General features: G+C 39.0%; 1 protein-coding gene across 9 annotated transcripts in view; it reads right to left on the reverse strand.

Moving 5' to 3' along the window:
* Window positions 1-23,425, reverse strand: part of LOC137182800 (uncharacterized) — a 158,459-nt gene that overhangs the window by 131,147 nt on the left and 3,887 nt on the right. Inside the window, exon 3 of one of the 9 annotated variants that reach the window (XM_067589310.1) lies at window positions 15,745-15,820. The exons of the other annotated variants lie outside the window; for them this stretch is intronic. The gene's annotated coding sequence lies outside the window, so the exon portion shown is untranslated. The remainder of the gene's footprint in view (window positions 1-15,744; window positions 15,821-23,425) is intronic. 9 annotated transcript variants of the gene reach the window in all.

Consider the following 23,425-nt stretch of genomic DNA (forward strand, 5'->3'; position numbering starts at 1 on the left):
TTATCGATCATATCCACAGAGGTCAATTTGAAAAGGAAACACAGCATCTCAAGTGACAAGCTCCAGCATTGACAGGGTGCAGAACTGACAACGATAAATATGTCAGTTGGATGATATGGTCCAGACATTATGAATGTCATCTCATGGCATCCCAAAGCATCATTAATCCAAGTATTCAATAGCAGACATTTTTTCTATTTATGGAAACCCTCGCACTTAATGACAATATTCTATATATATTTTGTATGTATTTGTTCCAACATTTAACAGATGCTAAATGATAAGAGAAATTTAAACCAAAGACATAAAAGATCTTTATAGTTGTATAGAAGCACTGTACCCAAAAATTCAGCCTGACATTCTGATACTTCAGTCTTCACTAGAATTTAAAATTAAGATGGAACCACAACTGAGTCTGTCTTAATGCCCTATCCTCAGGCCAATCAATGAAATTTTAATGAAAACCACTACATTAAAACACATGACTAATGCAGGTAGAGATTTAAGGACTTCACTCAAAAATATTCTCCATCAGAAAATCAGTAGATGTCTCCTCAACATACAGTATGTTTAGACTACCTGGCAGTTCACTCAGACCATTTCTCTGCCCTGAATCCATCTCTTGCACTAATAAGTAAGCTGTATACCACGCTGGGTCAATGTTACCTCACTTAAGCATTTGCAAAGCCATGATGCCTCACCTTTTGACTCATCACACAGACACACACATAGACTTGATAGAAATGAACCACTCATGCTGTGAAATTCACGCACCTATGTGCATGGCCTGTCTTGGCCACGCTGAGAAACAGCACTATCTCTTTAACAACTGTCTTGTCTAAGGTCTGTAGATTAATTGGTTCCTGGTAATTCTATCAGATTAGTATTAATACCCTGTCACTGAGGCAATCGAGGTGACCCACTCTATCTAGCCAGCTCTTCATAAACTGGTGTGAAGGTCAACTGTCAATCAACCTACACAATATGATAATCAGTCTTTAAAGTCAGCATGAGGACGCCATTAACACCAGAAGTAATGGCTGATGAAAGAACTGTCATAACGGCAGGCCTCCGGGGATGAATGCTTATAGATTGGTTTGGAGCAGAGGAGAAAGAGGAGGAGGAAGCTCAGCCATAATAGTGGATGTGCAATTTTGGAAATCCTCTTCTTGGGACTACTGGTGTGACTGTGGCACTGCACAATAGCCTTTTAGCCAAGAACACCATATAGGCTAACTAGATAGCGAATATTTAGTAGATTTTTATTTCCTTACCAAAATCACAATGATGTCAAAGCTGCAAAGCCTTTTGTTTTCAGTAAAACTAGGAGAGTAAATTGACCTTACACATGAAGGACATGTCCAGTGGGAAGTTGACTGTGAACCAGCTCCTCTAACAGAGCAGTTCTCAAAGCATATAGTGCTATGGTTGTCAGAGAGATGGAGATGTACCATCAGAATGTGACTATTGTTTCTGGTCTATTGAGAGGCTGCTGCCTGTTTGCCTGTTTCAGTGAGGTTAGACTTGACTGCCCATGAGAAAACCACTGTATACTGAATAGAATAGGCCTTCCTATGGGATATAGTCACTAAATGCCCCTCCTGAGTCCTGCATGCTCAGTGAGATTTTTATGTGTATGTGATTGTTGACATGTGTTGGATTTGCCTTCTGCCCAATAGAAAGAGACAAAAGATATGAGAGGCCTGCCATCATCCCTGTCCAGGTCAGAGTTTAACAAAGGAGAAAGGAAGTGAATAAGGAGGGAAGACAAGACAGAAAGGGAGAGGTAGAGGGAGAGTGAAAGAGTGCAAGAGCTGAGACAGTGTGAAAGAAATGGTGTGTCTGTGCTGTGTCCCACAGGGCCTGAACTGGGCGGCTGGCAAGGGAGCCATTACATGTGTGTCTCTGACAGCTCACTCTCTCATTACGGCAGCAGACAGTTAATACCACCACTCTTACACCCGAGCTTTGTAATGCAGACTATATCATCACCCACCACACACACACTGTAATAGTTTTAGTGTCTGCTTTGATATAGTATGCGTTGCACGCTACTTTACATTTGAGCTCTGTAGAGCCACCATAAGCCTGAACCACAGATGATGTCTTTGCCTTGGCAAAGTCAGGCAATGACGTCTTTTGATAGACAAGCTTCATATTGAAGATACATTTTGTTGATTTGTGCATATTGCCACACTGACACTTTCTATCATATCTGAACCAAATAAATATAATGTAAAGAGAAGGCCAACACTGCTCAGCTTCAGAATTCATTATCATTACTTTCTTATGTTCAAGTTATGTTATGTTCTCATGTTTCGTGTAGAGACCTTTAGAGGGGCAGGTGTTTAAAGTTAAAAAGGGGTACTTGTAACAAGATTTTAAAAACACCATACACCAACATAATTTATAGCATAACCTGTTGAATTATAGCAACCCATATTCAAACGTATGTAACATGGAATCTTACAACAAACCGCATCATACTATATCATTGTCTCCTAGCCGATGAAATCTCTAGAAATTACATGTTACCCACAATTTATAGTACTGTCAGGAGACAACCTGTCTGGTTCAAACCTCCCCTGTCCCACCCACTCAAAATGAGCTGAGGCTGTGAATGTGATGAGAAAAAGGCACGAAGCACTCATAAGAATAGAACTAGGCAAGCACACATGAACATGACCTGTGCTGGCTGTGGAAAAAAAAATCTGCTGCCTCCACACTTTACTGCTAAAGGGCAATGACAGAATTAATTGGACTGAAAAAGACATTTCTTCAAGACTTTTTGGCAAATCCTACTGCTAAGGTTATGAAAGAAGGAGCCAACTTCAACAAAAGGATCTGTGAAGTCCATCTGCATCTGTAGCTGCTTAAGCACTGTAGGCATTAGTCAACTCAATACTGATACAAGATCAACATTTTCTGCTTGAAGCTGTCCACTGCCCATTCCAAATCTTTCAAAACTGTCCATTTAAATGAAAAAAAGAAAAAAAACTACACATAAAATGAATACTGGGAAGCCAAATATCAAATGTAGGAAAAATATAATCTTCCCAATTGTGGTCATGTTCAAGCTAGTTTTGACATACGAAAGATCTTGCATTATGATTGAGCAATAAAATATACTGCTTGTGTAACTTGTTAAAGTCTGCAGCCAGTCATTTGTAATCTGAGTGTTTGCATAAGCGAGGAACAGTCATTCTTCTTGTTCATGCGAGGACTGAAAGTTAGTTATCTGCTGTACCTGAAATGGAGAAAATGATTTAAGTCTTTTCTGTTCATGTAACTCACTGCAGCTGGTCAGAGGAGTAAGACTGCAGCTTCAATGGTTGCTCTTCACATATGTCCAGTCTTATATAAGGTTCCAAAGGGAGGATGGAGGGAACAGAAACAGATGAAGGCCTTGTTTGAAAATGACACGAGAGGCTTGTAATAAGGACCTTGAGACCCATTCTCATTTTTATTCCCAAGAGCCAAAGACACTAAGCTGTGTTTTCAGTGCAAATTTGGAGAATTACCTCGATCATGGCCAGAACAAAAGGAGGAAATGTGCCTTTTGGAGCTAACAGCCTTTTATGCCTTTTACTTCTCAGAACTTTTTATAGATTTGCCTTCTTCTTGTGTGTGCACTCTGAGGAAAAGGTTCATTAAGATGAAATGCCTATTTCTTCTTACATTTCTTTATGTGGTGGACAGGAATATTAACCAATCTGCAGGAACGAAAAAGCCAGACTTCCTCCCAGCCAAAGCTCTTTGGTAATGTTGGCTTCGTTAAAGTGCTATGTTCTTGCCTGCCTGCCATCACGCTAGTCACGATGAAGAAAATGTGCAGGATCAGACAGAGCAGAGGAAGGAAACAGGAAAAGAAGAAGGAAACAAGGGACAAGCAGGAGAGGGATGATGGGGAAGGTTAAAAGTGGTGTAGGAGAAAGTAAGACTAAAAGGTGGAGGGAAGGTCTCAACAGAGTAAGCCACAGGGAAAACATAAAATGGGTTTTGATTTTTAAAAATGGAGCAGGATTTAAATACACTTGGCACTTGTGAGCTCCATAACACTTTGATATGACACCAATGTTCATGTAACTCACCAAGCAGCATTTAGCCAGCATATGCCTTTTGCAAAGACCTCTCATACAATGAGGGGCAAAGAGTGTGATAGCTGGAATTACTAGATTTAAAGGACCAGTGTGTAAGATTCAGTGGCATCTAACGGTGAGGTTATAGATTGCAACCAAATGAATACACCTCTCCTCCCCCTCCCCTTCCAAGCATGTAGGAAAACCTATAGTGGCTGCAAAACTCAAAAAACATGAAAGGCCCTCTCTAGAACCAGTGTTTGGTTTGTCCATTCTGGGCTACTGTAGAAACATGGCAGTGCAACATGGTGGCCTCCATGAAAGGGGACTCACTCCCTTTGTAGATATAAAGGGCTCATTTTAGGGTAACGAAAAAAATTCTTATTTTCATGTGATTATACAATAATTAAATCATACCTATGAATACTGTATTCCATTCCTGCCAAGTCCATTCTGCTAAATGCTGCTAAATCTTACACACTGGTCCTTTAAGGCATGCTGAATGTACCAAAAAAAAAAAAAAAACAATTTACAATTTACTATTTACAATTTCTCAGACTCTTTATGATTACAGTATCATTTTACTTCATATAATTAGATTTAAAAGGTTTAAAATATGCAAAACAAAGAAAAAGATACATGATATATGTTTGTCAATGTTGTTTAAAAAAGCATTTTGGCACAGGGGAGTGGTGTCAAAGTGGAATCAAGTATAGTGGTAATGGGGCAGAGACAGTTGTAAGGGTGGATTTAAGTATGAACTCAAAAAACAGAGACTGTCAAGGGACGTAGAGAAGAGGATAACAAATGGTGGCACATGAGAGTGATGTACAGGATCTACTGAAATTGAAGTTGTGGTGAGGAGAAAATGAGAGAAATTTAGACAAATATCCAGTGGACAGAGAGTCCCTTTACACCTTTCATTAAAATGTGTCTCGTAAAATTGTATCTAGATATGATTTAACTTGATTACATTTACACCTTTTTATTAATTAATAATATGTGTCTCCAGTGTCCACATTGAGATCCGATTGAAATCCGATCGCTCTTGTTTCTCGTTTATGTGGGTCCAACAACTCTGCTACTGTATGGACTTTTGCTTGCCTTTTGAAGTGGGTGAAGAAGCAGTCTCTTCTTGACTCCATCCACTAGTGTCTTGAATATCCATAGCTTTCTTGCTAGTAGCTTAGCTCGCTATCTGGCTAATGGCTGTTACCTCGCTGGTTTGGATCAGTCGCGCGCAATAACATATTTCTGCCCATGTAGTTGTTGTATGTAGATTGACAACACAATTGCATTTGCACTTGTGTTCAATGTAGTCACAATGTGTCCCTGACCACCTCTGGAGGTGGTTTGGCCAATCGGATCACGATCCCTCCTCAATGCGTCTTAGGTGCATTTACAGCCTGTACTTTCATGTGGTCAAGCACTATCCGATTGCAATCCAATCACCAGTCAGAGACAAAGAGCTGAGATAAGGAAGCATAAACAGACACATCTAAACACAAATGCAAATAAACCAGTTGTCTTCTAGTAGGGGAGAAACAGCTCTCTGTTGTGTAGCAGTGACAGGCCACATTGATGTCCCTGGAGGCAAGAAATTGTTGTTCCTTTGAACAAGCATTGAGTTAGAATGTATAACTCCGAAGCCCACATATATATAATTAAATTATATATCGTATTAAACTGAATAAGATGTGACACTGATGCAATCAGAAATTAGAATAATATTAGGTGGGTTGTGCATTGCAATACACAGTGAAAAAGAAAATTAAGAAAAGAAAATTACTTCTCCAAAGTAATGACTTGAAAGAGGTTTTCTAGTAACCAAAAAATAAATATTTATTGTTAATCACTCAATAAATAATAATATTGTTACATATGCAAATACAAGTGATCATAATAATGGAGGTTGCCAACACACATCAATATGCCTTTCTCACAGATGACATGTTGACTGGCAAAACACAAGTGTCAAATATTAATGATTACATTCTTTTCAGGTGTGCCAGTTCCAGGGCCCTGTTAGTGTCAATGCTGGTTCACTAGTATGTGCTACTAGTACACCTTCATGGAACAGCTCCATCATTAATGTTATTAGTTACACATGTCACCTGCCTAGCCTTTTCCTGCTATGAGAAGTCACAAAAGCTGTGTCTGCAATCCTGATTCCCTATACCTCATAGACACTCAATAGCTTACTCTTAAGTGAGCTGTAAATGAATCATCATTGTGTCATCACTGACAGGTGTATTGTTGCACAACTGTAATTTTTGCATCTCTAAAATACAACGTAGTGCATTGTGGGATTACATGCCATGGACCCTACTTTTTTCATTCCGTTGACGGAGGGTAAATATAGCACGCTATATAGTATTTCGCACACTGCCAATGTCTGCTGTTAAAATGCTGAACTATGCCAGGTGCTAAGATTTCTGGCTTTCAGAACTCTCAACAAATTTTCATTGCTCACTGTTGGATAAGAACAGGTGTTCATTGGCCAAACAGCTGTGGATTTAAACGGCAAGATGATCAATTGCCTGAATCACATAACATTTTACAAAACCCATGGGTCAGCTGTATACAATCAACAAATATCAGTAAGGGCGCCCAAATGAGCAACAGGAATTCACTAAGTGCTCCTATCTTTATCCACACATGCAAAACACATAAATCCAACACAATACACACATACACAATTGATTATGAAAATGGTCTAAAATCAACATCTGACAAGGAAAGGCCGCTAACAATTCTTTGCAAAGCAGAAATGCATTTACGGGTAGGAACTAGATGATTTGCTAAAAGCACATATGACCCATTATCACATGGCACATTACATCATTCAGTAGTGGCCCCACTGCAAATATTAAAGCAAACAAGGGCCTTTGATACAGAACTCCTCTTTTTCTTAACACCCTCCCTACAAAGCCCAGGACTAAATTGGATTTTCCCAGCACTGTTTCGTAATTTGAAACATCCATCATTTATTATTAAAGAAAGGAAATAAAAGGAAGAAAGGGAAGTACTGCCTTTGGCAGCTTCAGGAAGCCCTTTGCTAAACCACCACCCACAACCTTGTACTTTTCCACACCCTCGCCTTATTAAACCAGGTAACTTTTTATATTCATTGTGATGGTAGGCCTGCTATCTTTAGTTCTTTTCTCTCCTGAAAAATATCAGTCTGCAATGTTGCTTCAAATGTTTTAAATGACAATTTTAGGGCTTTAGTTGCAAAGTAAACATGCATGCATTTTTGTTTTCAATTGATTATTATTATTGTCACCGCTGGTTTTTACACTTGAGGTAAACACTGTATATAAAGAGTGAAGGGTGCTGTAGCGATTATCTGTGAGCTGGAGGTAACTTTGCTGCTCTCTCAACTTGTGCTGTCTGCCAATTTTGCTTTTTATTTTAATAAATTGTCTGCCAAAAGATGTATGTATGAAAATCTCCAGTAAAACCAGAGCTCTGAAATAAATGGACATTGGACTGATATTTCTCTTTATTCCTTCATTCTATACACCTCAATGCTGAAGGATACCATCTGTTTGGAAGAGACATTCCACCTAAATCCTTACAGGGAGTTGGTGTACTGTTTCTCTAAGGAACATGCCGCTTGAAGGAAAATTAAAAATGTGACATATATAAATATATTTCTCAAAACTTATGAGGTTCAAATGGTAAGTTACCAAAAAAAAATGTATGAATGATTTATATGGTAATGGTTGCTCAGACAGCACTCAGGGTATGAATCTGCATGATGGATATGTCATGTCAGACAGGACAAGGTGAGGAACACACTGCTTTGAATGGCCCCCACAGAAACAGAGGGTGGTGGTGCATCTCTCAAAGACACCCAGGAAATCCTTCTCAATAAAAGCTCCTCCATGTCCTTTTGTAATCCTGCTCTGTATTATCAGTACGCTGCAGCTAAGTGTTGCAATTAGGCCGGCCTTTTTCATGCAAATCAATTTGACAGCACAACAATCAGTTAGTTATGCTAGCTTCAGCTTCCTCTTCTCCCTTCTCTACTCCTTCGCTCTCCTGCCCTCTCTCTCCCTTCTACCTCATTTTCTCTGGCATTTGCAGGGGTTGCTACATTTGCATTATTTATCATATAAGGTTAGAATATGCACCACTCAAGGAAAGCGCCTGTGGTTATTAGCGCAGTATTACAAATGTTAAATGCAAAATGTAGTCATTTGCCTCACTCATGCTCCAATGCATCCCCAAAATATAGCAGGATCATACTGCACTTTAGCTATTCAAATCAAACATGGGATGATGGAGGAGGGACCTGTCCATGGCTCATGTTAAAAAGATACACGGAAAGCTAGGTAAACAGGTCTAATTATAACAGTTTTCTTGGTTTACATACTACATCCCCTCCTTCACTGTGTGTTGAGTCAGATACCATGTATCCATGGTATCAATTTATTAAACCACATACAGGCAGCAGCCATACTACACCTGACATGCAGCACTACAGTCTCAAGCCTTGAGAGGATTTCACCCTAACAACATGCAAACATAAACACACACCTACACTACATGACTGAGTATCATCAATGTACACATTAATACTACTCCAATGGTAGGTTTTTCATACCTTATGATGCATGTGCTGTTGGTTGGTTGGTCATTGTGAATATTAATAGATACCATTTGTTCATAGGAGGAGTCCCATCAAAGGACTGCATGGACTTGTGCTAGTATGATGGATAGATGTGGCTTTATTACCATTACCATTAAAAAGTAATTTACAAGACAAATAGGGACAAGCTTTTTGAATTATGGTTACTTGTTAAACACAAAAGATCTGGAGTCAAAATTACAAACACTGTTGTTTTAAAGCTGTGACTACTGCAAGGGATGTCCCAATAAAGTTTTTCTGGCCCTAATCTGAGTCCTTTAACATTTAGGTTCAATCAAATACTTATTTTACATAGCAGCAGAAAATATGCAATGTTGATTTCATATGTATCTGGCACATTTAAATAAGAGGTATAGCCTACTAGATAGAGAAGATTAGACTCAGTGTTAAGCAAAATTGCCCACAAGGACATCAGAATTCAGAGATACTTGCACAGGTTCACAATTGCACACTAATTTTCACTTGTATTTACAAGCAAATGTGCTTGTACTGTGGGCTGTTGTAAAGTAGAGCAGTGTTGCCACACCAGCAGGCTGAGGTGGACAAAATGTAGTAGAGTACAGTAATGACAGGATTGGCATTTGATTGGCTTTATTTTAGCTGATACCGATCCTTAAAATATGCCTGGATCAGCCATGATATGACCCTTAGGATTGGTTTGGGACATCCTTAACTGCTACTGATTGCTGCAGATTTCATCCAACACCTGATTCTTTACATAAGAGCAAGAAACTGGACAGTATGGTGGACAGAAGTAGGCAGATGTCAATATGTCTTGCTCTGGTTCACATATAAAATATATTTATGTATACTCTGTGTGTGTGTGTGTGTGTGTGTGTGTGTGTGTGTGTGTGTGTGTGTGTGTCGTGTGTGACCAGAGGGCCTTTTAGTCTCACAGTGCTGGTGTCTCATTAACGTGCCAGCCTACTATAAAAACGATCTAAATTCATCTCTTCATCAAAGTCCTTAGCTAAGTACAGAGGCAAGATGGGGAGACAGCCAGGCAAAATCAGAAGGAAATAACTGCATGTGATCTTTTTTCTAAGGGTCAAATAAATTAAATCTGACAGAAAAAATATCGAGGGAGAGTTTAAAAGAGATAAAAAAGAGCTGTGGGTGAGAGGAGAGAGAGTATATGTGTATGTGAGAGAGACAGAGAGAGAAGAGGGCTGCAGGATGGTCTGTGTGCCTTTAAACTGAAGTCTCAATCTCACGTAGTTTTGTTCCTTAAAAGGAAATCAGAGGGCTTAGCTGAGGCATTGCCTTGAAAGTCATGAATAAACATCAGATTGCCTTTCTGTGCATACATCATACATCACAAGATGACACTACCTAATGGAGGAGGATTCCTCGCCGTCCGACACATGAAAAGGCAGTGAAATTACCCACCAAACCATGCAGCCGCATGGTTCTAAAATGGACCGCTGAGGCAGAGAAAGGGAGGGGCTAAGGGGGAGGAAGGAGGAGTACTAAGAAAAGGAATCTCTTACTAAAATGGATCCCTGTGATAACCACATTCCCTCAGCATTGGCGAGACTCTCCTCACTGCAGAAAAAATAATATATACTGCAATAATCATTTACAATTACAATGAGAATGTGGTCCTTTTTGCATGTCTCCAGGGGCTGTTTCTTAAATCCTGTGCTCTCTTTCCCTTAAATGAGATTCCTATCATTTCTGCAGGTGTTGATTCTAATAACACATTAAGTAGTGGTTGCCATTTCAGACCAGACATTTAACAAAGTGAAAGAGTTATTATTCCAAGCTCTATAGGAAATAAATTACATTTATCAGTGTGTTCCGGCTCAAGGAGTGGATTTGTTATGAGGGGCAGTAGACTGGCTGCAGAAAAATGTCATCTGCAAGCCAACAAAGTGTCATGAAGAGAAGGAGGGGGTGGGAGAAGACAGTTCACTATAGTATAGATGCAATTTAGTAACTGGGTGGGCATCGAAAGTAAGAGTAAGAGAAAACTGACTCAACCATGATTCTACTGCTGCTGACAGGGCAGAGCAACACAAATGTTCGCCACTGTGCTAGTTGTTAAAATGTATTTTCAAGCAAATACTGAGATTAAAAAATATCCAGTGATTGCATTCCTAAAGAGCAAACTCCTTTTGTCATTAATACAACAAACATGATGTAATGAAATGCAATGAATAAACTTCATTTTTAACATAATACAAGACCCCTAAGGAGAAGGTCTGATTAAAATGCAGTTGGAAAACACTTGTGGTAATATGTCTATGAATAATTTGTGGTAGGGGTATGGAGAACAGACTATCATTTTGAACTCATGCATGTCCTCCATTTCCTATCTGCTAGCGTGGGTGCATCAGTATCTGCAAAGAGCCTAAGGCAACTATGCACAGGACATTTCCACAGAGGATCACTTGGACAGTATCCATCAGAGAGAGATACTAATTAGTTTGAGTCCATGTATGCATGTGTGCATGTGTATGTATGCCGTGCTTGTGCGTGTCGGGGGCAGAGGGATGTACACCTAAGCAGGCGTGAGAGCAGAGTTGTGCAGCCAAGTGCAGTAATTTCTTTGATCATTTTTAATGGCCATTCTTTCATGTGAGGCTGCAGCTTGCACACAGCTCCCTGCAGGTGTCATCTCATTCCTTCAGTTGTGGGATTAGTATGCGGCAGGTAATAAAAAGCCAGGCCATTACACTGTGCAGCACACATACATAATCTCAACACACTGGGATCATTACCTTTTCAAAGGATGATATCAGCTCACAGTCTACAGAGAGACACAAAGAAAGCGATAGCGACTGAGAAAAAGAGGAAAAGGAACCAAAAGGAGACAGAAATAAAAAGGCAGCAAACCACGGTTGCAGTTCAGGATGGAGGGGGTTAGAGAGAGAGCTATCAATCAGCATTGCAAATAATGGCAGACAGGCAGGTAGGCAGCGGATGATGAGCCAGTTTCCTCCAAAGACTCTTATGGTATGGACACAGTAGTACCTGTTGTATTCTGAAATAAAGGAGCAAATTCTTACCTCTACCATTCTACAGTCCTCAGATAAATAATTTAGCCATTTCAGACTTTCCTCCTTCTCTAACTTGCAATGTGGTTGAGAAAATTTCATATATTCTGATACTGTGACAAAAAAGACCAGACAGGTGCCACGCCAAACCCTGCAGGTTAAGATTCTAAAGCAGTCCATCACAGAGGAAAAACTCCAACTCAGCCAGCTTAGTCCTGCAAATCAGCAAGCGGAGTAACAGAGTGCCACTTGGTTGTGGTAGAACTTCTAACAGATCATAATCTCTACAGCTCCACATATACTGTACTGTACTCTACACACCAAACACCAGTTTCCCCCAGTAACTAAAAAGCTCTCAACAAGGGCAAAGAGTGCTCCCACTGTGCCTTTCACAAACTCCTACACCAGTGTAAGTTGAGCAGACAGGTAAAAGGTCTATAACAGCAACTAAAAAGCCATTTTCATGATATGTGAAATCTGTACAAACCAGCATGTTGTTTCATTATTAATAGTTCTCCGGAGGCTCTGCTAGTTGAGAAAGACGGCTGGCTTATCTCATCCACCCTCATACTGCATTTCCCATGGTGGTCTGCTGAATCTGGCGCAATTTACACATAGTTTTTATCTATTCATTCAACTCCTATAACCTGCTTTCCCCTCAGCCAGAAGCTTCTTGTTCAGAGAAAGTATGTTCATGTATGTACTGTAAAGTATAGCTATATTGTGGTATGTAGTCTGGAAATAGGGGAAGGCCTAGTTGATTGCTGTTCCCATTTCACTTTTAAATAGTTCAAGGGCTTCAACTATTATAATTTTCATAACTGAGTATTTATTCAGACAATTAATAAAGTAACTGGATTAGAATATCTTTCTTAAAGAGTAACAGTAAATATCAGAGAAATTGAGTATCTTTCAAATGAAAGGTAATATAATAATTATTATTATTACTATTATTATTTATCTATCTATTCACAAATGTTGTCAATAGTAGCAAAAGTAATAAAAGCAACATTATAAAACAATCTACATCAATTTGGCTGAAGCCTTTTTAAATTGCTGCAACATATTTGTAGGTTGCTTATATCAAAAATCTGGAGTAGGACAGCACTCCACTTAAACTGTTTATTCATGCATTGCATTGCAGGTTGCTTATATGACATTCATGACTGGCACATGCCCCTGCTGTTTGTACTGGAAGAAAGTTATATCTCCAACAAATGGCATGATGCTCATGTTCTGCTGAATGATGCCACTTCCCATCAGGTGCCACTGTTTAAAACTGGCATAACATTGGCAGATGCTGATCCTTTTTTGTTTGTTGCAGATCCATGGCTGATCTTTGTACCAGTTGTCAATTGGGCCAAAGCATTTAGTTAAAGTAGCAGGACTAGCCATAGCTAAAAACTCTGCAAGGCTAGCCCGACCATTTCAAACTGAAATGCTCCAAAAGCTTTGACAGTCTGTTATTTTTCTGCCTGTTTTTTTTTTTTTTTTTTTTTAACTCTTACCCCCTTATACTTTCAATTTAAATTCACTATTGTTACTTCCCCCTCTGTGGCTCTATATACACTGAAGTGCAAAATTTCACAGCAGCAGTACAAATAACCATAATTTATATACCACAGGAAATGGGGGTCTTAAGGAACCACAGAAGTGATATTTTACTTTGCTAGAAGATTAACACTTGTTACACTTTCCCATCTCTCTTTAGTCTTTACTCTACAGTCTAACTCAACACAGTAATTAGCTGACTCCAGGGAAATGCGTAATATGATTCTTGGGCTTTGCACTCAGCCAAAGCTGCTGAGCCCCAGTATACTTTAGTAAGCCCATTAATCACCAAGAATCTGATAATATCAATTATTTCAGTAAACAAGGAAGTCAAGATCAAGAGCTTGCCCTTCACTCAATCCCTGAATTAAATCATCACACAGATTGATTTAGTAGCTAATTGGAGTAAAATGGAGCTTTGTAAGGGATAACTGAAGATTTCTATATACTGTGTAGTTGTGTCTGTAAGGAAAAGTACATTGTGTATTTACAAGAGGAAAGGGGTATATTGGCATATCAGCCAATAATAGAAGAGTCACATAGACATTAACATCATGTTTAATAGTGACACAATATTGTTTTAAAGTAACAAACAGACATGGGAAATTCTGAAACATAGATATTCCCAACCTATGTTCTATCAATTTACTTAATAGTTTTTGATGTAAGGGCCCACTGTGTTTTCTTTTTTTAAATATTTGATTCAATGCACTTTTTCAATTTACAGTAAGTCTTGTATCCAACATAAACACTGTCTGGGGTGAAAGAAAATGTTCCTATATTTTTTAGAGGGCTTAGGCCAGTCTAAGCTATCTCCTTGCTATTCACCATTGGCCTATTTCTGGGTGAAAGTGGATTATTTGAAGTAAAAACATCTCAGAGAGATGTCTGACGGGCGTTCTGATTCCCTGGGTGCATAAGGGAGGGCTCCCACTGGTCCGATAAAAGGCCTGGGTTCCTGCAGCAAATGATGCCTTTCTCCAGACGTATGCCTACACTCCGCTTTTAATTGGCCTCTTCTGTAGCTGTGAACCTTAATGACTTTGTTCCGGGATTAAAAGCCTTAGAGTGTTCAGGCAAGGCAAGGGTCCTAACCTTTCCTTGGCTCCTCTGTCTCTCCTGCTACACCCCTCCCTTTCCCCAGATTTCTCTTACTCCTGTTCTTTCTATATTACCCCTATTTCTTTCCATTTTTCCACCATCCTATTTTCAATTAATGTGTTACATGTAGGTTACATGTACTGTATAGTATGTGCTAGAGGTCTGCCAAACTACCATGCACACTGTTACTTAACATCAGAGACTTTTGTGCCCCTTTATCAAAGTTTATAGTCATTATGTTTTCATTTCATTTATTCGCTTATCATGTATTTATTCATTAATAATTTATTTTTATCTCCCCCCCATTTTATCCCTTTAAAATCCCCTGGATCTGTCGGAAAGCCCTATTCCCTTACACTGCTCTCCTTGTCACTGCTAAATCCACTCCTTGCCCTTAAGGTTTGAACAGTTATGTTCTTCCTTCAATACACTGTTCCTCACTGACAGTTGAAAAGAGACTGTGCAGGTGGAGTGACCAGCAAGGACAAAGACATGATGTAACTTCTCACCCATCAACTGTGCTTATTGTATTTGTTGAATGTACGCTAAAACGCAAACGTTTGCAGGTACTGCTGCTACTGTGTGGCCATTGCACAGGGGCAGAGATTTTGAGAATCAGAACCAAGCATCTTTGAAATAGTTTTTTCATTACAGTTGGGGGGAAGGGGGGTTATCTTTTTAGGAGCTGCTGAGCCTGCCCCTAAATGAGAATAGCTGGTCCACCTTAAAGGTCAGTCCACCTTAAGTGAGCTTGAGCGTGACTCAATGTCTGACGGAGCTTTGAAATGATCAAAATTTTAATATGATTTTATGAAAGTAATACAGTTAAAATTACATGAATAAACATTTACAAAAGAGTGTGAACATTTTATTTAAAATATTTAAACATTCAAAAAATTTAATAGCAAAGTCTCCTCTATTCAAGCAACGGTTCCCTTTTAAAAGTCTGTGTCTGTGCTTGGTGTGACAATATCACAGCATCATGTTCTGTTTAACATTATCTTATCTTATCTTTAATATCACAATCCAAATCATAGCTATAACGTTAACTTCTCTTATGGAGCGCAGAGCAAAGTTTTGGTGAGCAGGCATTTGGAGAACAGAGATGCGGGGTGTCAGATCCATGGAAAAGATACAGCAATCTAAGCAATCTAGTTTATAATAAAGGATTTAAAATTCATTGGTCAGTCGTGCTGATAAACAGGGCTCAGCGGGCAGACATGCCGCACCACCAGAAACACCTTTAAATGCACAGTAGGAGCATTTATTCACTGACAAATAGCCTAAAGTGGGCGGCACAGTGGTGCAGTGTTAGCACTGATGCCTCACAGCAAGAGGGTTCTGGGTTCAAACTCACCAGCTGGCTGGGGCCTTTCTATGTGGAGTTTGCATGTTCTCCCCGTGCCTGTGTGGGTTCTCTCCGGATACTCTGGCTTCCTCCCACAGACCAAAAACATGCAGGTTAGGTTAATTGGTGACTCTAAATTGCCCATAGGTGTGAATGTGAGTGTGAATGGTTGTCTGTGTCTATACTACTATCTTAGCCTTGTGACTGACTGGCGACCTGTCCAGGGTGTACCCTGCCAATGTCAGCTGAGATTGGCTCCAGCTCCCCCATGACCCTCTAGAGGATAAGCGGTAAAGAAAATGGATGGATGGAAATAGCCTAAACTATACACACATTGCACTGCTATGTTCACAGCTATACTGCTAACTTAACTCACTGATATACAATCCAATCGCCAATCGGCACAAGCCTATTTCTCATATTATTCTCTAATCTCCTACACTGATATAGCTCTACAATATAGCCTTTATCATCTTCACTCTTGCAAGTGAAAAAAAAAAGGTGCAGTCATGAAGATTTTGACCACAGCAAGGTTAAAATTTAACTCAGCTGTTAAACGTGACATGAAAAAGTCTATGTATCATTTGTGTAATTTGAGTAATTTAGAAATTCATTCAGCAATTTAGTTTGATTCTGCCACCAGGAAAATGTAATAAATACCTGAAAATAGGGCTGGGCAATATGGACAAGATCAAATATCACAATATTTTTGACCAAATACCTCGATATCAATATTGTGAAGATATTGTGGGGGTGACCACTGGTGCTTTCAGAAAATATTTACAAAATGAGATTTTTGATAAATAATCATTAGTAATGCCTATATTATAACAAAGTGGGTAAAGGCAAATAATAAAACAACTAGAACAGTCTCACCTTCAGAAAATTACATCACTTTACTGTAATGCAGGGTTTAAAACCAGGAAAAGACGACACTAATATCATAATATTACGACTTCCAAAATCTAAGACAATATTTAGTCTCATATCACGATATCGATAATATTGATATATTGCCCAGCCCTACTTGAAAATGTCAAAGGATAGCAAGTTTTCAACTATAGTAGTTAAGGGTAGTACAAATTCCGTTAAAGTAAAATGTAGTTTAAGTTCCAAAACACAAACACCACTGTTTGCCTAAAAATGGGCTCATTTAGTGACAGGGAAAGACTGAAATTTTGTGTACCTACTGTAAGTGTTAAACGTTTCAACGGGTGTACATTAGTGATTCACCTTAAGTGAGGTCATTTCCTCAGAATGGCTGTCAGTCCTCCCCCACCCAATCCACCTCCCTCCCGGATGCCCAGACCTGGCCAGTGCTGAGTGATAGACTAATCGATGTGCAGCCTAATCAGCCAGCTTAACTCTAATACCCTGGACAGGTCCACATCATTATCATATCAGCCTCCACACGTTTCGAGGTGACATGGAAGAGGCAAAAGATTAAAGACAATCTTGTAAAGAGGCAGCACAATTTTTAATGTGTTGACCAACCAAAAGAGGCCTGTGGAAGGTGCAGCAGAGAGAAGAAGCTTAAGGTAAAAAGAGCGAGGACTACAAATAAGGGGAAATCCAAACGAAGACTTACTGTCAAATTAAAGCAGCCAATTTCTCTGCATGGCAAGCATCATGCAGAAGGTTGATCATTGGCATTACTTGATGCAACACCTTTCAGAGGCACTGGTCTTTGCAGCCATGTCAGCCCATTACTAGGTGTCTCTATTAAAGTGAAGAGTTTGTATAACTTAAGCACATATTTAGGGGGGCTCAAGGAACTTGAAGAAATCATCTATAAACTGCTTTACACAAACTGTTTACAGGCAGTAAATGACGCATAAAAGAAGAAACAGGTTTGAGGTTGATGCTGCAAGCTCTTTACACAGACACACATACACACACATAGCATGATCTGGTGTTGATTACACTTAGCAAGGGGATGACTCGACATCCACACTTCACAAGTCCTCCAAATGATAATGCTGACACAATGACACAATCACTACACAAACACAAAACAAGTATGTCAATAGAATCTGAATCGTTTTGTTTATGCATGACAATGTCCAATCACAAATCATCTGTATCACGTTTCAAGTTGTCACCTGCTAAAACAATGCTAAAATTCAGCAAGATAATGCATCTGTTATCCATTTAGCATTTTCTAATTACATGGATCTCCACTGTGCCTCCATATTTATGTGCTCTTGTCTTTCGTGCAGAGATGTAATGGATGAGCAGAGTGGTGAGGATTTCATAATTAAAAAAGGCCAGCCTTATTAAATTTAAAGGAAGATGAAATCCCTCTGAGTTCTTGATTTTCCATATCATGGACAGACAGAGAAAGGAGAAATTCGCCTACAAAAAAGTCATACAATTCTCCAACCTCATGCTTACTAAAAAATTGATAGAAAATCACTCAGTATGCTATTGTCGGCTTTCCAAATAGGTACATTTCTTAAAATCCTGAAGGGACTTTAGATGAGTTCTCTGCTAAAATTAAATCCACACAGTCAGCCCTCTGCTAAAATGTATATTTACTATATTTCAGTTGTATTCCTATGCAGTGATCATACAAAAATCAGGAAAAAATCAACGAGATGGCACATTCACAAACTGTCTTCCACTATCATTGAGGTAGTATCATCACAGACAGATGATTAGCGTTTTTTTTGTGTTTCAGTTTACTTAAAGTGGTACTCTACTTGAAAATGAATATCTCTTTCTTTTAGTCAGGAGTGTAACTCAAGACAACAAATCACCCTCATCATTAATGTTTAAGATGGCTAACAACTGTGCTGTCAACAGCTTCCAAGATAATCGACATGCCAATCAATGGCGGGTGTGAGGCCGGCTTTTAGAGCGTCCCTAAGGTGGCTGCGTAGAGCACGCTCAGTTTAACACAGTGGCAACGGGGGAGTGTAAACAGAGAAGAATATAGACTCCAGGATTGACTGGCTGATCAATGCCATTGATCAATTAGCCTACAGTAGCTCCAGTTCTTTGTATGGGCTGCTCATTTTTTCCTCAGTCATCTGACTCTCAGACTTGAAGCTCTTGATCAAAACAACCTTCTACTCAGTCACCAACAAATGCAGCATACGCACTTTGCTCTAGAGGGAGACAGAGTGAAGCGTCACAACAAAATTTACGGCTGGTTAATAGATCGTGACTAAGATTTATTAAAGCAAAGCATCATATACACACACACACAAACATATCTATCGATTGCTTGTTTGATGGATGAGTAATGACAATTTGATTTAGTTGTTACCATGATAGGTGTCACTAGTGCTCGTTATATTTAAAGCTACACTATATTTAAAGCTTCACTGATCAAAATCAAATCCAGAGAGAATTATCACAATTTCCGTCATATCAATGAAGCATTTGAGCATCTTTTAATTTCTGTTTTGAGCAGTGGAGAACTTTAGCAGCTCAGTATTTCTGAGGGGTTGGTGGATACCAAAGCAGAGCTAAAAAGGAGCCATATCAACTTTATAGAGGGATTATCAACGTTTTCGTGTTTTCAATTTGTTCCACTGCCCCAAAGTGGTTAAAAATAAATTAATGCAGTTTTAATGATCCATAGACAAATCCACTGGCACTGTTTTATTTGCCTCCATCATTTCTTTGTTAGTATTTACTACAGTCACACATGCTGTTTTACAACTTGTGCTCTCAGGACTCCTGACTATATACCAAAGGTATGTATGGAGCTTGGTAAAAGAGCATTTATGTGGGCAACTTTTACTTGAAAAAAACTCTTACAGGGGTGAGGGAGCACAGCAGTGTACATTACTGTTAGTCACAGTGTAAATGTGGATATTTTTTCTGTGTTGGTTTGTGTGACATGTTTGTACTTCCTGTATGTCCTGTATGCTTTAAAAAGTATTTGGATCACAACAGCGATCCTGTATGAGGATAACATGAAGTCAATTAAAAAGAAACAAATTATAATAACTGTGATATTAAGTGGTTTCTGAAGGTGAGCAAAAAAAAGTAGACTCTTGGTATCTTAATGTCGACCTCTGCTTCCACATTTCTTATCATATCACTTTGACTGTTTCACCTCACTCAGTATACAGCATATAGGAGTCTGAATTAGCAAAGCTTGTTTCTGCTGCTGAGTATCAGTCATTCAACACTTTGGGATTTCTTCTCTCTACATTTCTATTTTGTCTAATTTCTCCTTTCGAAACTAAAGAAATATCCTATGGCTTAAGTTGAGGGACTCAGATTCTGTCAGTTAAATGGAATAACACAGGTATATCAGAGCATCAGTACAACCTTTCTAGGTAACTTCATTCAACCTCTGATAATGTTCTGATGCTCAAATCTGTGCTGAATGTGCATGAAAAGTCCACTGCATTGGGATTAGATTAAGTTACATTGTTACATTTAGCATGGATCATCGTATATATTATTGCTTCTCTGTCAACAATGGCGTATAAAATGGTGATATATGCTCCAAGTCTGGGAGGTATTTGCTTTTCAAAGCGTCTTTTAGAGGTGTGGAAATAGACAAACTCAAAGTGACAACTGGCACACCTCACCTAAACAACAAGGCAAATCTACTGGTTTGATTGTGCCTTGATGCTGGGCCGAATCCACCACTTCAATCATCATAAAGGGTATGTTCTGGCAGCATTCACTCTGAAATGTGGACCAACATAAAAAGCAAGGACCCTCAAACAAAGAGCTAATTTACCCATTCTAATATACTGCTGGAGTCCTCTTTGTGCTTGTGAGATGGGAAAGAGCATATTGGGTTCCCCAGGAGTGCCAACATACATAGCCAGTTCCTTTTTTTAACTGCTATCAGTATGCAACAGTGAAGACAGATAATGTGACTAGAGACAAAGTGACAGCAGGAGCATGTTATCTGTTAGACCTTTTGTATATCCTCCAATCCAGCTGTGAACAATCTTCTTGGCTTAAAGTAAAAATACTGCAAACCAAACAACGACATAAATAAAAATAATAATAATCCAACACCTACTACTAGCCAATTAACTGGATCCGAGACCATGGGTATCTGTACCTACACACAGCTCCATCAACTCCAAATTCATGATGAATTTTTATTCTTGCTCTTTTCTCAAAGCATCCATTTCAGATGAGATGAAAAAGTAATATTCCAGCAATAAAGCTTGATTTACATCCCCTTCACTGTTCCCCCTCTTCCTTTTTTATTTGATCATTTAGCCAGGATCATATAACTGTATATCAGACACAAATGAAATCAGGTCCCATGCACATTAAGGCCATGTCTTTCTGCAGCTAACATCCCCTCCAACCCAACCACCCAACTCCACAGCAAGCCAAGGGCAGAGTCCCATTCATTTTCAGGCCCATTTCCTCCTATGATTAGGCGATCAATCAATCCCAGCATTCAATCTCATCAGGCAGACGGGATTATCTGCCCATCTTCCCTTCTCCCTCTTTCAACTCACTCCCTCCCACACACAAAGCAGCACATTAACATCAGATCAAGTATCACCCAACACAAGCAGTCTACCACATCCTCTGACCACAAACAGACAGCTTCTCATTTTAGCCATCTCTCACTCATCCATTCCATCTCCTCCAACTGACTAACATTCACATATGCACAAAAAAACAAAATAAACAAAAACAGACATAACATCAGTACTTATCCTTTGTAAATGTGCATATATTTCTGACATCCTGTCCTGACATCAAAACAGAATGAAGTGAGCATTCCAGCCAAGTTTGGGATAACACTTTCATTAGCACTGTACCTTCAGTCTCAAGGTTTGTTGGAGAAGAACTGTTACTATTCACTATCCCATGATCAAGAGGTGGTAATAATAAAACAATAATTAATTCCATTACATTATTCCATCCATTAAACCTGTTGTGAACGACAGCCAAACAGTATCATTAATAATCTTAGTGAACTGTTTTAATTCCACTGATTAGAAAGAATGTCCGTCACACCAACAAATTACAATGTCAGCCTGTTGTCTGTTGTGAGGTGACTTGATACTACAGAAGTGAGGTATTAAAGTGCACCAAACATGCATTACTGCACCTTGTCAGAACCTTAACAGTTGCTTAAGTATCTCTGGTAAACAGCTAAATCCCAATAAAATATTTGTGAAAAGAAGTAATGTTGCTGCTTAGATAGATGCTTCTTCCTTTGTTAATAATTCCACATGATACTGAAATGGTGGGAAAAAAATATTAGGTCGTAAACACAGTTTACTCAAACATGAAAGACTCTCAATTGAAACCCCCCCCTCCAACCCCTCTGTGGAAAATGGAGCATTCAAAACAACTCTGTGACAACTTTACTGTAAAGCACAAATCAGGTGAAGGATATAGGAAAAACCAACTGCTTGAGGTAATAGTGAATACAACACTAAATCCTCAAAAACTGATATAATTCGCAGACTAAGACAGGCTAGGCATCTGCACATTATTATCATCTTTGTTATTCTTTAGTGGAAATGATTACTGTATGATAAAACATCATATTGTGAAAGAGAAAAAAATGAATTAGTGATAAACTTAGAGAGACTAAGTGCAAACACAGAAAAATGAAATTACTTTTTAATGCCATCTCTAATTTTTAATATTTATAGCTCTTCCAGATCACCAATTGGTAAAAGGGACATTTTCCTTAGGGCTAAAAATATTTAATGAATTCTACTTAATGGCAAAAAGCTTTTTGATGTAGAAATGCTAATTCTCGAAACAACACCAATGAAACTGTCATGCTTTCAAGACACACTACCTTTTAGTAACCATGTTCTAGGTTAATGACGTTTCACATATGAAAGGCAGCATTTCTTTCCATGCTTATGCCCCCATGAAGGTAGGAAGCAATCCTGCAGAAGCAAAATCAAAGCTGGTCCAGTTACAGTGGCAAAATGACAACTCTGCAACAAAAACAGTGTCACATTGACTTTGAACAGCACTTCAAACAAAACATTTACTTTAACTAAACCTTCACCTATATCTTACATTACTTAATAAGATGGACCTATGAAGACAGTACTCATCGCATGGTTAACCTGTAATTTGCAAGCTGGCATGGGACATCATTAAATAACCAAATGCCCAGTTGCTATAGCATATAGGCTATAGCATATATATATGATTGTTATATTTACTTCGGTAACAATTAATTAAACAATATCTTGTTAAATACATTTGTACACAAGATTCTTTGTCTTCACAGTGGAGATCTTATTAATTACTGGCACTGAAAAATAAACAGAAAAGTAATATTTATTTTCCATATTCAGTAGTTAAGAAAACCTTTACGTATGTTACGAAAACAGTGCTGCTTTTGCTATGCAGCTTGTGTACACAGTGTACAAGTGCAGGCAAATCTACAAGATCTTCAGGTGGACACCCTCTCAATGACTGGTTGGGCCCACAACACAGAGAAGCCTCATCAGTGAGCCTCCCAGCATCCCAGGACCACCCTCCTGTTTACCTGCACCCACACGCTCAACATAGCCCTCTGCAACAAGCTATATTCACTTCTATCTATGACATTGTCAGTTAACATTAAGCTAACTAACAACAACAGCTAAGAACATGTTAAGCTAACTAGCATGTTACTGTGTTACCAAACACTCTTCATCAGCTGCCTCACCTTAGCAAGTGAGCATACTAAGCTAACTAGCATGCCAGCAATAGGGTGTGCTAACTAGCA

This window comes from Thunnus thynnus, chromosome 1, assembly GCF_963924715.1.
Source record: "Thunnus thynnus chromosome 1, fThuThy2.1, whole genome shotgun sequence".
Lineage (NCBI taxonomy): Eukaryota > Metazoa > Chordata > Actinopteri > Scombriformes > Scombridae > Thunnus > Thunnus thynnus.